We start from the raw sequence: 14,371 nt of genomic DNA, 5'->3' as shown, positions 1-14,371 counted from the left end.
TTGATTTTTGTATCATGCAACTTTACTGAATTCATTGATTAGTTCTAGCAGTTTTTTTGTGGAATCTTTAGGATTTTCTGTATATAAGATCATACCATCTGCAAACAAACATAATTTTACTCCTTCTTTTACTATTTGTATGTCTTTATTTCTTTTTCTTTCCTGATTGTTCTGGCAAGGACTTCCAGTACTGTGTTGAATAGGAGTGTTGAGAGTGGGCACCCTTGTCCTGTTCCTGGTGTTAGAGGGAAAGTTTTCAACCTTTCATCATTGAATATGATGTTAGCTGTGAGCTTGTCATATTTGGCCTGTATTATGTTGGGCTATGTGCTTTCTATATCCAATCTGTTGAGAGTTTTTATTAAGAAAGATGTTGAATTTTATCAGATTCTTTTTCTGCTTCTATTGAGATAATCATATGATTTTTATCTTTCATTTTATTAATGTGGTGTATAACTTTTATTGATTTGAATATGTTGAACCATCCTTGTATCCCAGGGATAAATCCCACTTGATCATGGTATATGATCCTTTTAATGTCCTATTGAGTTCAGTTTGCTAATATTTTGTTGAGAATTTTTGCATTTATATTCATCAGGGATATTTGTCTGTAATTTTTTTTTTCTTGTAGTGTCTTTATCTGGCTTTGGTGTCAGGGCATATGTTAGCCTTGTTAAATAAGTTTGGGAGTGTTCCCTCCTCTTTAGTTTTTTGGAAGAGTTTGTGAAGGATTGGCCTTAATTCTTCTTTAAATGTTTGGTAGAATTCACCAGTGAAATCATGTGGTCTTGGGCTTTTCTGTGTTGGGAGGTTTTTTTAATTACTGATTGAATTTCCTTACTAGGTATTGGTCTGTTCAAATTTTCTATTTCTTCATGATTTAGTCTTGGTAGGCTGTATGTTTCTAGGAATTTATCTGTTTCTTCTAGGTTATCCAGTTTGTTGACATATAATTGTTCATTAGTAGTCTCTCATGATCCTTTGTATTTTTGTGGTGTCAGTTATAATGTCTCCTTTTTAATTTCTGATCTTGATTCCTCTTTTTTTTCTGAGTTAGACTAGCTAAAGGTTTTTCAATTTTGTTTACCTTAAAAAAAAAACAGCTCTTAGTTTCGTTGATCCTACTAATGTTTTTTCTGGCCTCTATTTCATTTATTTCTGCTCTGATCTTTGTTATTTTATTCCTTCTGCTACCTTTGGACCTAGTTTGTTCTTTTTCTAGTTCCTTGAGGTATAAAAGTAGGTTGTTTATTTGATATTTTTTTTCTTAATGTAGGCATTTACCACTATAAACTTCCATCTTAGAACTTTTGCAGCGTCCCATAGGTTTCAATATGTTGTATTTCCATTTTCATCTGTTTCAAGATATTTCTTGATTTTTCTTTTGATTTCTTGTTTGACCCATTGGTTGTTCTGGAGTGTGTTTTTTTTTTTTTTTTAAATCTTATTTTTTTTTTTCTTAATTAATTTATTTATTTTTGACTGTATTGGGTCTTCGTTTCTGTGCGTGGGCCTTCTCTAGTTGCAGAGAGCAGGGGCCACTCTTCATCGCAGTGCGCGGGCCTCTCACTGTCACGGCCTCTCTTGTTGCAGAGCACAAGCTCCAGACGCGCAGGCTCAGTAGTTGTGGCTCACGGGGCCCAGTTGCTCCGCGGCATATGGGATCTTCCCGGACCAGGGCTCGAACCCGTGTCTCCTGCATTGGCAGGCAGATTCTCAACCACTGCGCCACCAGGGAAGCCCCTGGAGTGTGTTTTTTTAATCTCAACGTATTTGTGAATTTTCCAGCTTTCCTCCTGTTAAAGTGTATTTGTTTTCTGTTGCTGTGTAACAAATTACCACAAACTTAGTGGCTTAAAACAATACACATGTAGTATCTCACAGTTTCTGTGGATCTGGAGTCCAGATGTGGCTGAGCTGGGTCCCCTGCACATTGTCTCACAAGGCTGCAATCATTGTGTTAGCTGGGCTGCCTTACTTTGCTGGGATCCTCTTCCAAACTCACCTAGTTGTTGGCAGAATTGTTTCTTGGTACTGTAGAACTGAGGTCCCCAAATTTCTTGCTGGCTGTCTGCTGGGGCCACTCTCACTCCCAGAGGCTGCCTACATTCCTTGTCATGAGGCCCTCTCACAACATGGCAGCTTACTTCTTCGAGGTCAGCAGGGGAGAGTCTCTCACTCCAACCCACTAAGCTGGAGTCTTACCTAATATTCCATCACCTTTGCCATTTAACGTAACTTAAGGGAGTGACATCTCACAGTCTTTGCCATATTCTATTGGTTAGAAGCAAATCATAAGTCCTACTTGTGCTCAAGAGGAGGGGATTGTGCAAAGGTGTGACTCTTTGGGGGTCACCTTAGGATGTGTCCCCCAGAAGCACCAAGGGCCTAAGGATGGGAGGTGGGGTTCAGGGGTAGGGGCCAAGAAGCTAGGAGAAAATCAAAGAGAGGAGAGAAGTTCAGAACATGGCACAACAGGCTGTCCAAGCCAACTTCCCCTCTTTCATAACTCAGCTCAGTTCTCTCCTGCTCTGCAGCTTGTCTTTTTTTTTTTTAGAAAAAACATTTTATTATATTTATATACAATCAGTGTGAGGAATGTTTCTTAAAGGAAAATTAAAGCATATAAGTCACAAAATTTGGTTATGAAATTGTAATTTCTTTTTTTTTTTTTACAAGTTTATGCCCTCAGCACTTTCCTCTTAGAATCCCTTGCTATTGTTGATATCACCCAGGGTCAGCTTCGAGATTCTCGGGAGGCCTCGCAGGTAGACGGGTTTGTTTACCCAGGCTGGGTTATGTAATACTTTGGCCTCTTTTGTAGCTTCACCTCCTTCTGGCATCAGTATGCACTAAGCAGGGAAGAGATACAAAAGCCTTGTTCAAGGAGAAACAAAAAATACCCACATCATTAATTTAAACATGTTTTCCTTAAATACAAAATATAGATTTTTATATTGCCTTCAAAATGACAAGGCAAAAAATTGCTACTTGTAAGATTTTTCTCTTTCTTTCCCCCAAAGCATGTTAACAATCCTGTAGCACAATGTACCACATAATTACTAACCAAGTACTGGGTTGTGATTCTTCTGTTCAGCTACAGAAATTAGCACATACATATAGTCTGAAAGAAACAGTTGGCTGCAAAGAAAATTAAGAAATGTGTCCTCTCCTATTAGATTTCTGTCAAGTTTTCATGGAAAGGTGTGTGGATGGTGAACTCTTGGTGCCTTTGCTGCAGGCAGACATCATTTTTTGTGCTCCAAGGATGGTCAGCTGCCCCAGGAGAGTGTAAACTATGGCCCTTTCCCGTGGAGATTTGCTAATTCCTAGCCAAGAGAGGAGACAGGAGGGCAGCTGGGGGGCAGGGGTTCTGGGACCACACTCCCGCCTCAACTGTGAATTCGCTGCATGGTGTCAGACCAACAGCTCGACTCTTAAGCATCTGTTTTCTTGCTCGTGAAATGAAGTTCCTTCCAATTCTCAAGTGCTGAGCTCTGTGAAAAGAATGACATGCTCTAGTGTGTTTAGCAAAAGACTGGAGATGGTGAACTGATGCTAGAGAATGAAAGGCTTTGTGATAGTGTGAGCAGAAAAGTGGTTCTTCCATTCTGGGTTGCCCTCTCCAGGGAATGGTGACTTTTGTTATCTAAATACTATGTACGGAACAAAAAGCAGTACCTGGAAATAAAGGAGAATATTGGTAATTTACTCCTCTTTAAATCAAGCAAAATAATTTTAACTTCATGTGGAAGAACAGTCTACATTTTGAAGAGGGTACGTATTTTAATTGCATAGCTCAAGGAGTTTTCACAAATTGAACACATTCACCAGCACTCAGGTTAAAAGAAAAGAATATTAGCAGTCTTCTGAGAAGATCCACCATATTCCCTTCTCCAAGAATTACCAATTTCTTAACTTCTAACAGCATAGGTTTGTTTCACTAGGTTTTGTGCTGTATTTTTTGTTTGTTTGTTTTTGTTTTTTTTGTTTTGTTTTTTTTTTTGCGGTACGCGGGCCTCTCACTGTTGTTGTGAGAGGCCTCTCACTCTCCCATTGCAGAGCACAGGCTCCGGACGCGCAGGCCCATCGGCCATGGCTCACGGGCCCAGCCGCTCCGCGGCATGTGGGACCTTCCCGGACCGGGGCACAAACCCGCGTCCCCTGCATCGGCAGGCGGATTCTCAACCACTGCACCAAGGGAAGCCCTGTGCTGTATTAAACTAGATCAGATGCTCAGTACCCTTTTCTGTCTGACTTCCTTCACTCAACATTGTGGAATCCATCTGTATTGATGAGAGTATTACATGTTGTTCCTCTTCTTTGCTGTATCATCATATTCCATTAGAAGAATATAGGTATTTCTTTATTCATTCTACTACGCATCAGCATTTAGGTGGTTTCCACCCTTTGGCTATTATGAATGGTGTTACTATGAGTATTCTTGTACTTACTTTTTAATGAAACTGTGTATGCATTTCTGTGGGAAATAAACCGAGGAGTGGAATAGTTGAGTCATGGGATGTGCTTTTGTTGAGATTTTGTAGATACTCCTAAACAGTTTTACAAAACAGTTGTATCAATCTGTGTTCCCATCAGGTGTGTGTGAGAGTTCCAGTTGCTCTACTCCTTTCTCTCCATCTTTTTCATTTTAGACATTCTGGTGGGTGTGTCGTGATAGCAGCACAAGGTTTTAATGTACATTTCCCTGATAACTCATGTAGTTGAGTATCTTCTCATATGTTTGTTGGCCATTTGGATAAGCTCTTGTGGGGTATCTGTTTAAGTCTTTCACCCATTTAACCATGATGTTGTTGGCTTCTTCAGTGATTTGTAGAATTATATCTATATATCTATATATCTCTATCTATTTATATGAGTCCTTATTTCTTTTTTTGCATTGAACAGTTATTCTAATTGCAGCGTAATGTAGTGGCTAAAAGTACATGCTCTGGAGAGAGACTGCATGAGTTCAAATCCTGCCTCTACCACTTATTAGAAATGTGACCTTGGACAAGTTGCTTAATCTTTGTAACCCTCAATTTCCTTACCTTTAAGTTGGTTTCATAGTACTTTCTACCTCATAGGGTTGTGTGGATACATGGTTTAATTATGTGAGTCCTTTATTGAATATATGCATTGTACCCAATATAATTTTTAATTAATTAGTGAGTTTGGTGCCTACTACGAGCTCCCCCTCTAAGCATAGTGCAACAGGAGATGCACATGAGAAATACAAGGTCATTGCCACAAGGCATTTAACGTTTGGTTGGCAAACAAGGCAGCCCCATGAGCAGGAGTTGAGTAACAGCCGCAGTAGGTGTGGGATGAAAAGCCTGGTTGAGACGTGAAGTCCTCTGAGCCCTTCTGGAATTTGAAGTAGTCCAGAGAGCATGCCAAGGGGCATGAGGAGAAAAGCAGCACCTATGCTGACACCTGGAGAATAAACAGCAGTTTGAGAAGCTGAAACAACCCTAGCAAATGCTAGAGGGCAGGCAAGAATTTCATTTGCTCCTGTACAATGAGGCTCCAGCTCTACTCATGGTGGGGGATTTGTGATGGGGATATATACACATCCAGGCCCACATGAATGTGTGTTATTACCTGAAAGCCTTCCTTTATAGGAGTTTAAAAATAAGACAAGGGGGCTTCCCTGGTGGCGCAGTGGTTGAGAGTCCGCCTGCCGATGCAGGGGACGAGGGTTCGTGCCCCGGTCCGGGAGGATCCCACATGCCGCGGGGCGGCTGGGCCCGTGAGCCATGGCCCCTGGGCCTGCGCATCCGGAGCCTGTGCTCCGCAGCGGAAGAGGCCACAGCGGTGAGAGGTCCGCGTACCGCAAAAAAAAAAAAAAAATAAGACAAGGAAGGAGACAATGAAAAAAGAAAGCATAGCCTCTCTTACTCTGAAGTGGCCAGAAAGTACATAAAGCCATTATCAGTTTCGCTACAAATTTGTATTTCTCCTCCTGGGTTTTCCATCAGATACTTTAAACTCATGTTTTTCAAAGGCCTTTGATTCTCTCCTTTCATTGGAATTAGCTCATCAAATATTAGTGAGAGATGATTGAAGGAGAGAGACTAATAAGTTTATTGAGATGTGAGAAATTTTATTCTTTTCTGGGAAGATTTTATAGATATATAAATCAGTCCCTTAAAAGGTAAGATCACCATGTTTTCTTTGTTTCCCCTTGAAGAGTATTATGATGGCAAACACGTATTGAGCGCCTACAACATTCGCAGAACTGTTCTGAGCGCATCCCATGTCTTTATTCATTTAATCCTCACAACAACCCGGGGAGTTTGGCACCATTATTATCAGCCCCACTGACAGATTAGGAAGGTGAAGCACCAGGAGCTTCAAGGACCTTGCTGCAAAACGTGCTGGTCATAAGTAGCTGAACTGGGATTTAGAAACAAGCAGCCTGACTCCAGAGTCTGTGCTATAAACCAAGGGTCGACAGCTTTGTCTGCAAAAGGTCAGATAGTAAATGTTTTAGGCTTGGCAGGCCGTACGACCTTTGCCACAACTACTCAACTTAGCCTTTGTAGAGTGAAAGCAGCCTTAGGTAATACGTAAATGATGAACATGTCTATGTTTTGACAAAACTTATTTACAAAATCAAGGGGTGGATTTGACCTGCCGAACATGATTTGCCAACTTCTGCTGTAAACTACAATGATGAACAGCACAAAGATATAGAAGGGTATGTTTGCAAACGTTTTAAGTCAAATCTGCTTTTTACTGCTATTTCCTGGTCAGACATCAGTGGTTCTGCACCTGGGGTGATTGTGCCTCCCCAGGGATATTTGGCAACGTCTAGAGACATTTTTGTTGATCACAGCTCGGGGGTTGCTATGTATCTAGTGTATACAGGCCATGGATAATGTTAAACGTCTGACAATGCGTAGGTAGCCCCCCACAGTAAAGAATTATGTGGTCCTGAACGTCAACTGTGCCAAGTTTGAGAAACCGTCAGCTAGTTGAATCAGATTCAGGTTTCACCCTGTAGAATGTCCCCTCTTCTCTGTTTCTCTCAGCATGATGGTACTCCTCTCTCTTACTGCCCCCTCGATAGATCAACCCTTCCAAATAGCGACGGTGCTGACGGCAGTGGCTGTGGCCGACATCTCTTGAGCACCCGTTATGGATTGGATAATTGTACATATAATATGCCACTCTTAAAATACCCTGTTTCATTTGAAAATAAATTCATAAAATAGGTATTATGATTTTGTTTCTTCCTATGAAGAAATACAAATGCCTATATCCATAGCCTGAATCTTTCCATTCTACCTCCCTGCCTCTTCCTTATTCTTATAATGAATTATATCATTGGACATAGGACTTCAAGGTTTGGACAGCCTCCAGGAATACCAGCTGTGCCTAGAAAAGAGTGCTAGATTTGTGTCTTCAAGTTTTATTTGTGAAGTTTCTTTTCTAACCATCATTAGCTCAGAAATAGCTTTTATGAGAGTCTGGGATTGAAAAATTGACGTTTGCCTCCTTTTTCCACATCAGGAAATAAGGTCAGTGGCCAACCCCATGCCTTCCCTGTTGATAATAGCTTTTTGCCTTCCAGTAGCACATGCAGGCATTTTCCCTTTCCATCGCTTTACCTCCTGCTTAATTTGCCTTGGGATGGAGCTCCCGCTGACCTGAAAGGGAGTAGCCCATGGACACAGGTTGAAAAGGGAAAAAGAGCAGAAGAGCAGAGCAAGTATGAGCTCTGGAGGAGGCCGTAAACATGAGGTTAGAGCAACAGCCCAAAGGCCAAACAGGAAACGCAGCGGGGCTTGAGGCTCATGAGCCGCACTCCCATCCCGTTGTGCTGCCTTAGTTGTGTCCATTCATCCAGCAAACATTCACTGAGTCCCATACTACACACCTGGCAGCCTTCTAGGTCCTGGGCCACAGCACTGATCAGGACGGACAAAAGCACCGACTCAAAGAGCCTATAAAGTAAAAGTAACTTTTATAGTATAAGAAAGGTAACAAGCATTATGGAGAAAAATAAGTCAGCAAAGGGGATGGGGAGTGCTGGGAGACTACGGATCGCCAGTAAGGTGGTCAGAGTAAGTCCGCCTGTGAAGGTGAATTTTGGCAAATTTGAAGAAGGTGAGAGAGCAAGCCATTGGGATGTCTAGGAGGAAAAGTTCCAGGAGGAGGGAACCACAAGGGTTCAGGCCCTGAGGATGAACAGTACGTGGTTAATCGGAGGAGCAGTAAGGAGGCTGGAATGGAGTGAGCCAGGGAGAGACGGCAGAGAGCTGAGTGAGGAAGACAGCAGCCAGTGCACTGTCTATAGGTCATAGGAAGAATGCTGGCTGGTTATTTTCCATTATAGTTTATCACAGGATACTGAATATAGTTCCCTGTGCTATACAGTCGGACCTTGTTGTTTATCTACTTTGTATATAGTAGTTTGTATCTGTTAATCCCAAACTCCCTATTTTTCCCTCACCCTCCTCCCCACTTTAGTAACCATAAGTTTGTTTTCGAAGTCTGAGTCTGTTTCTGTTTTGTAGATAAGTTCATTTGTATCTTTGCTTTTATTTTTAGATTCCACATATAAGTGATATCATATGGTATTTGTCTTTCTCTGGCTGACCTACATCACTTAGTATGATCATCTCCAGGTCCATCCATGTTGCTGCAAGTGGCATTATTTCATTCTTTTTACGGCTGAGTAGTATTCCATTGTATATATGTACCACATCGTCTTTATCCATTCACCTGTCCATGGACATTAGGATTGTGGCTTTCACTCTGGGCAAGATGGGGAATCATTTGGAGGGTAATGAGCAGAGGAATGATAAGAGCTTCATTCTTTGGGGCTTCCCTGGCGGTCCAGTGGTTGGGACTTCGCCTTCCAATGCAGGGGGTGTGAGTTCAATCCCTGGTCAGGAAGCTAAGATCCCACATGCCTTGTGGCCATAAAACAGAGGCAATATTGTAACAAATTCAATAAAGACTTTAAAAATGGTCCACATCAAAAAGATCTTTAAGAAAAAAAAAGAGAGCTTCATTCTTTGAAAATGGATCCTTCTGGGTGCTGAGTTGAGAACGGAATGTCCATTCCATAGGAAGAGAAGGATTTAGTTATATCAATGTCTTTCTCCTTTGAGATTCTCTCCCCCATTTTCCCCCAAGCCACAGAATAACCACCTGTATGAGAGTCTGTTTGGGAGTTCGAACGGTGATCTTCATCCAGATCTCAAGACCAGAAGAGACATTAACAACCCTCTTATCCTGTTCTCCCATTTTCCTGGTAAGCAAACGAAGGACAGTTCATTGTTCTTGAATGTTTACTGGGAGCCCACAATCTCCTCAGCTTTGCAGTGGTTGCAGACAAAACCTTGACAAAAAAAGTCTACCAGATGAGCAAATCGACAATTTTGAAAGGGCATATGTAGTATAATAGAGGTGTGCTTGGTACTCTTGAGGTACGGAGAAGAGACACCCAACTCAGCCTGGAAATCAGAGAAGGCCTCCTGGACTAGGGAACCAGAAATCAGTGTCCTACCTAAATTCTATGCTGGGGCCTCAGCCCAGCCAGCTCTCCTGCCTCATCTGGCCAGTCCTCTCCTTTCTACAACATGGTACCTTCTAGAAGGCAGTAAACTACCTTTGTGTGACCAGAACTCCTAAACGCAGGGAGTTTATCCTCCAGTGTCTTAGAGAAAAGGCAACCCGGAGGCTGAAATTGATCGCATCATTCCTGTGATAGCGTTATAGGCTGACGGAAGTAGTAAAGAGACTTCAAAGATTGAACTTCTTTGGCTCTCCAAACCTTCGCAGTCGCCACCGCCTCCTGGCATTTAGACTTGGTTTTCTGAGGGTGATAGGAATAGTTCTGAGAATAATTAATATACTGCTGGTTTCTCATAAAGCCTCCCAAAGACCAGGAGAGTGACAATTTAATACATGCAACAATAAATGCAAATCAACTGCCCTGTTGTTGACTTTTTTGTTCCCATCTAAACACCTCAAGCCGTGTATTGGCATTAATTAATTTACTCAACACCCTTGGGTGAGACTGGTGAATATTATATTATCCCTCATTTTACAGAAGAGAAGTTGAAGCAGGGCTCTCCCCTAGGCCCAATTTTGGGACAGCACAGTTGCCTTGCTTTTCTAGATTCCCTTTGTATTCAGTCTTCCTGCCTTTCCACGTTCACCCAGTATCCCCAGTTCCGGAGGCTCAACGCTGTGCCCACCACCATTTCTCAGACGTGCCAGTCAGTGAGCTGCCCATTTTGACCTTACCTGTGGCTGAAGCCAGCTCGTCTGTTAAACCAACTCCATAGCCGGGGTGGGGCTGGACGTGCCGAGTGTCAGACTGAACTCTGCTCCTGGCGCTTTATCCCCTTGTGAGCGTGCGTAGGTCACCTAGCAATTCTGTGCTTATTATTTTCCCACTTAGAGCACAGGCAAGACCAGAGTGCTTGCCTTCTAGGTCTGTTGCATAGATCAGCTGAAAGAATATACAGAAAAATGATTCTGGGGCCAGGCTGTCTGGGTTCAAATCCCAGTTTGCCAGTTTGTTGCGGTGAAACATTCTCTATGCTTCGGTCTTAATTAGTGTTACCTATAGTTATAATTATTGGAAAAAGATGATGAGTTTAAAAAGACATGCCATGTCGGTCAGGTTTTACTCAACCTCAGAGTCTCAGAACTGGAAGCAAACTCCAACATCATCTTGTCCAGGGATGGGCAAACTACAACTCGTGGGCTGAATCTGGCCCACTGCCTGTATTTCCTCAGCCCACAAGCTAAAAATGTTGGAAAAAAATCAAAAGAAGAATATTTCATGACATGTGAAGATTGTATGAAATTCAAATTTCAGGATCCATAAATGCAGTTTTATTGGAAGACAGCCACATTCATTTATTTACACGTTATCTGTGACCCTCTTTATGCGTGGCAGAGTTAAGTAGTTGCCACAGAGACTGTGTAGACCGAAAAGCCTACAATGTTTACTCTGTGGCCCTTTACAGAAAATGCTGACCCCTGATCTAGTCCAACACAAGGTCATCAGCTTGAATACTTTTTGTGTTGGCAAGCTCACTGCAGTACTGTATTGTCACCTCCTCTGTTGTCTGAGGAAGTTATCCACACAGAAAGTCTTCTTCTTGTAATCTTTCCCTATTGATCCTAATTCTTCCCTCTGGTTGATTCTTCATCCACGTAACTGCACTTCACTCACACCCTATCAATTCTCTCTTGTCTAGATTATCTATCCCTACACCTCTCAACTATGCCTTACTGTTTCCCGACCCCTCACCATTCCAGGTTATGTTCCTGTGGAAGGACATGTAGGCTAGGCCTGCCCTTACCTGCTCTCATGAGCCCTGCCCTCTCCCTCTGTAATACTCACCGTGCTCATAATGACTGAATCAAGGCCTGCCTTCCTGATAGCTTACAAGCTTCACAAGGACAAGGACCTTGGTTTCTTGTGTTTTCCTATATTCCCTGTCCCAAGCATGGTGTCTGATGCTGCTGCCTCAGTTATTTGTTGACGGTTGTTGAATGACTACTCTGTAATATACCTCTTAAAATGTTACCTTCAGTATTGTATGCAGTACTCCAAAGGTCAACTGGATTCTACACTTCTGTTACCGCTGCCCATGACCGTAATATTCTTCTTATAAATAAATCATATATCCCATTCACATGGAAATTGTTGGCACATAAAACCCACCAACATCTATTTTACTGAGTTATAGTTGATTTACAAAATTATGTAAGTTTCAGGTGTACAACATAGTGATTCACAATTTTTAAAGGTTATACTCTATTTATAGTTATTATAAAATATTGGCTCTACTCCCTGTGCTATACAATAATATATCCTTGTAACTTATTTATTTTATACATAGCAGTTTGTATCTCTCTCTCTCTCTCTTTTTTTTTTTTCTTTTGGCCACACGCGGGAAGGCTGTACAGTATATCCTTGTAACTTATTTTTTTAATATACATAGTAGCTTGTATCTCTCTCTCTCTCTTTTTTTTTCTTTTGGCCACGCTGCATGGGTTACAGGATCTTAGTTCCCTGACCAGGGATTGAACCTGGGCCCACGGCAGGGAAAGTGCCAAGCCCTAACCACTGGATGGACTGCCAGAGAATTCCCAGTAGTCTGTATTTCTTAATCCCCTACCCCTATCTTGCCCTTCCCCCACTGGTAACCGCTAGTTTGTTCTCTATATTTTTAAGTCTGTTTCTTTTTTGTTATAGTCACTAGTTTGTTTTGTTTTTTAGATTCCACATATAAGTGATATCAGACAGTATTTGTCTTTCTCTTTCTGACTTATTTCACTTAGTATAATATCATCCAAGTCCATCTGTGTCACTGCATACGGCAAAATTTCATTCATTTTTGTGGCATAGTAGTATTCCATTGTGTATATATATCGCCACATCTTCTTTATTCATTCATGTGTTGATGCATGCTTAGGTTGCTTCCATATCTTGGCTATTGTAAATAATGCTGCTTTGAACATTGGGGTCCATGTATCTTTTCAAATTAACGTTTTCATTTTCTTTGGATATATACTCAGCAGTGGAATTGCTGAATCATGTGGTAGTTCTATTTTCAGTTTTTTGAGGAACCTCCATACTGTTTTCCACAGTGGCTGCACCAATTTACATCCCACCAACTTCTTTTAAATGAGTGATTATGAAGCTTCATTCTGTTCATGTGAAATGGATTTATTGAACTTTTACAATATATCTATTCTTATTTAATTTGATTTTGTTTGTTTCAGCACTTTGTTCCAGCTTACTGAGATACTTTTTAATCTTCACTCTATTATGTAATATTCTGCCCCTCCTATCCTTGAGTAACTAACAAATTGAATGAGGAGTCAGTGTCTTCAGTGATGTTGGTAACAATGTGGTTCTGTGGCAAGCCACTGGAATCTCCCCTCCATCTTGATCAAAATCCATTAATCAAACACTTTGTGTAGTGTTTCTTTTTTTTCTTTTTTTGCGGTACGCGGGCCTCTCACTGCTGTGGCCTCTCCCGTTGCGGAGCACAGGCTCCGGACGCGCAGGCTCAGCGGCCATGGCTCACGGACCCAGCCGCTCCGCGGCATGTGGGATACTCCCGGACCGCGGCACGAACCCGTGTCCCCTGCATCGGCAGGCAGACTCTCCACCACTGCGCCACCAGGGAAGCCTTGTGTAGTGTATATTTGACAGAACTATTAGAATCAAAGCCTAGGCCAAAATAAGCTAAGGGAGTTGGGGACAGAACAGAAAGGGGAACTCTTTGAGGTGTGAAGACTTTAAATGCTTCTGAATCATCCAGAGAGTAGCTACCACCTAATCTACTAAAATGAAGGATTGCCTTCTAATTGATATGCACATATATGAATGAGTAAATTGATCTGTGATTCCATTATATGTCATAGCAGCAATGGAATCATAACCTGTAAAACTTGATATCATCTCTCTCTCTCTCTCAGTCTCATTAATTTTGAGGATGCAGAGAATGTTGGAATGGAAGGGATCATAGAGGTATGGACAAATTTCTTATTCTTCAGACCTGCATTTTCAGGTCTGATAAAAAGAAGAACAGTGAAAGCTTACCAACCAAATTTCTAGCCTGGTAGGTGAACCTCAATTTCCATTCATGAAAGGTTTCATCTAGAACTATGCAATGTATATTTTTGACAGCTTTAATGAGATATAAATTATATATATACCATAAAATTGACCCATTTAAAGTGTACAATTCAATGGTTTTTAGTTTATTTACAGAATTGTGCAACCGTCACCATGCCCTAATTTTAGAACATTTTCATCACCCCCAGAAGAAACTCAATACTTACTAGAGTTACTCCCCAACCCAACACTCACATACACCCCCGGCCCTAGCTAATCTACTTTCTATCTCTATCATTTGCCTGTTGTGGACATTTTATAAAATGGAATAATGCAGTATGTGGTCTTTTTTAAATTAAATACATTTGACGTGTAACATTGTGTAAATTTAAGGTGTACAATGTGTTATTTTGATACATTTATATATTACAATATTATTGCCATTGTCCCAAAAAAATACGGAATGCTTCATGAATTTGCATGTCATCCTTGCGCAGGGGCCATGCTAATCTTCTCTGTATTGTTTCAAATTTTTGTTGTTGTTGTTTTTTGTTTTTTTTTCCTGTACGCGGGCATCTCACTGTTGTGGCCTCTCCCATTGCGGGACGCGCAGGCTCAGCAGCCATGGATCACGGGCCCAGCCACTCCGCGGCATGTGGGATCTTCCTGGACCGGGGCACGAACCCGTGTCCCCTGCATCGGCAGGCGGACTCTCAACCACTGCGCCACCAGGGAAGCCCCACATTTTATTAATAGTATGTGTGC

The 14,371-nt window shown here is 41.7% G+C and overlaps 1 protein-coding gene and 1 pseudogene across 5 annotated transcripts in view; one reads left to right on the top strand and one right to left on the bottom strand.

Moving 5' to 3' along the window:
* Positions 1–14,371, top strand: part of FRMPD4 (FERM and PDZ domain containing 4) — a 797,331-nt gene that overhangs the window by 206,496 nt on the left and 576,464 nt on the right. The gene's annotated exons all lie outside the window — the stretch shown is intronic.
* LOC115846469 (U6 spliceosomal RNA) lies at positions 14,059–14,146 on the bottom strand (annotated as a pseudogene).

The sequence above is a fragment of the Globicephala melas genome, chromosome X, assembly GCF_963455315.2.
Source record: "Globicephala melas chromosome X, mGloMel1.2, whole genome shotgun sequence".
Classification (NCBI taxonomy): Eukaryota; Metazoa; Chordata; class Mammalia; order Artiodactyla; family Delphinidae; genus Globicephala; species Globicephala melas.
The sequence above is the reverse complement of the archived record's forward strand: the minus strand, read 5'-3'. Positions and strand labels throughout refer to the sequence as shown.